Below are 2,500 nucleotides of genomic sequence, written 5' to 3' on the forward strand. Positions count from 1 at the left end.
CTCGGAATGGGAAAACGGGTCATTTTCGTGTCGCCACATTGCATACGAACCGCATGAAACTTCCAGAGGCATTTGCAGCAGGAATGCATGTGCACTCAAAAAAGTGAATATTTCTCACGGATAGACCCCGTGATACGCTAGAAATTGGCGGGGATGTCTCTCTTGTGGCTCACGGGGCTGTTAGGGTGGCACAGAAATCCCTCGGAATGGGAAAACGGGTCATTTTCGTGTCGCCACATTGCATGCGAACCGCATGCAACTTCCAGAGGCATTTGCAGCAGAAATGCATGTGCAGTCAAAAAAAATTTGATATTTTTCACGGATAGACCCCGTGAAAAGCTAGAAATTGGCGGGGATGTGTCTCTTGTGGCTCACGGGGCTGTTCGGGTCGCACAGAAATCCCTGGGAATGGGAAAACGGGTCATTTTCGTGTTGCCACATTGCGTACGAACCGCATGAAACTTCCAGAGGCATTTGCAGCAGGAATGCATGTGCACTCAAAAACTTCTATATGTTTCACGGATAGACCCCGTGAAACGCTAGAAATTGGCGGGGATGTGTCTCTTGTGGCTCACGGGGCTGTTAGGGTGGCACAGAACTCCCTCGGAATGGGAAAAGGGGTCATTTTCGTGTTGCCACATTGCATAGGAACGCCATGAAACTTCCAGAGGCATTTGCAGCAGAAAGGCACGTGCACTCAAAAATTTTAATATTTTTCACGCATAGACCCCGTCAAACGCTAGAAGTTGGCGGGGATGTCTCTCTTGTGGCTCACGGGGCTGTTAGGGTCGCACAGAAATGCCTCGGAATGGGAAAACGGGTCATTTTTGTGTGGCCACATTGCATAGGAACGGCATGAAACTTCCAGAGGCATTTGCAGCAGGAATGCATGTGCACTCAAAAACGTCTATATTTTTCACGGATAGACCCCGTGAAACGCTATAAATTGGCGGGGATGTCTCTCTTGTGGCTCACGGGCGCTGTTAGTTAGGGTCGCACAGAAATCCCTCGGAATGGGAAAAGGGGTCATTTTCGTGTTGCCACATTGCGTACGAACGGCATGAAACTTCCAGAGGCATCTGCAGCAGAAATGCATGTGCACTCAAAAACGTCTATATTTTTCACGGATAGACCCCGTGAAACGCTAGAAATTGGCGGGGATGTGTCTCTTGTGGCTCACGGGGCTGTTAGGGTCGCACAGAAATCCCTCGGAATGGGAAAACGGGTCATTTTCGTGTTGCCACAATTGGCATACGAACGGCATGAAACTTCCAGAGGCATTTGCAGCAGAAATGCATGTGCACTCAAAAACGTGAATATTTTTTCACGGATAGACCCCGTCAAACGCTCGAATTTGGCGGGGATGTTTCTCTTGTGGGTCACGGGGCTGTTCGGCTCGCACAGAACTCCCTTGGTCCACCTGATTCGTGCATACAGGCAGCAACTAAAACTCTGTAAACCTGCTGTGAGGACATCTAAACAGTGGACCAGTGAGGCTGTGGAAGATTTGCGGGCGTGCTTAGACTGTACTGACTGGGATATGTTCACGACTGCTACCAATAGTCTGGATGAACTCACAGAGGCTGTGTACATCAGCTTCTGTGAGGACTGCTGTATCCCAACACGTACCAGGGTGAACTTTAACAACAACAAGCCCTGGTTCTCAGCAAAGCTCAAAAGGTTGAGGTTGGAGAAGGAGGAAGCGTTTAGGAGTGGGGATAGAGACAGATTCAAGGAGTCGAAGAACAGGTTTAGCAAAGCGGTGAGAGAGGCTAAACGACTGTACTCAGAGACACTAAAACACCAGTTCTCTACTAACGACGCTGCTTCTGTCTGCCAAAGGGCTCAGGCACATCACCAACTACAAACCCAGAGCGCCCCACACCACTAACGACTCCCGCCTAGCCAACGACCTGAACGAGTTCTACCGTAGATTTGAAAGACAATTGGACTGTCCTGAACCACCCCTTCCCACCCAAGAGGCCCCATCCCCCACCCATACTACAGAAACGACTCTCTCCTTTCAGGAGGGAGAAGTTAATGGGCTTTTCAAGAGGCAGAATCCACGCAAAGCAGCCGGGCCGGACTCTGTCTCTCCAGCCACCCTCAGGCACTGCGCTGACCAGCTGTCTCCGGTGTTCACCAACATCTTTAACACCTCCCTGGAGACATGCCATGTACCAGCCTGTCTCAAGTCCTCCACCATCATCGCTGTGCCCAAAAAGCTAAGGCCAACAGGACTAAATGATTACAGACCGGTCGCCCTTACATCTGTGGTAATGAAGTCTTTTGAGCGCCTGCTCCTGGCACACCTCAAAGCCATCACAGACCCTCTCCTGGACCCCCTTCAGTTTGCCTACAGAGCCAACAGGTCTGTGGACGACGCAGTTAACATGGCCCTCCACTTCACCCTACAGCATGTGGACGCCCCAGCATCCTACGCCAGGATCCTGTTTGTGGACTTCAGCTCTGCCTTCAACACCATCATCCCTGCCCTGCT

The sequence above is a fragment of the Petromyzon marinus genome, unplaced genomic scaffold, assembly GCF_048934315.1.
Source record: "Petromyzon marinus isolate PM22_M1 ecotype Great Lakes invasive population unplaced genomic scaffold, UKy_Petmar_22M1.pri1.0 PM_G_Scaffold_55, whole genome shotgun sequence".
In the NCBI taxonomy this organism is placed as follows: Eukaryota; Metazoa; Chordata; class Hyperoartia; order Petromyzontiformes; family Petromyzontidae; genus Petromyzon; species Petromyzon marinus.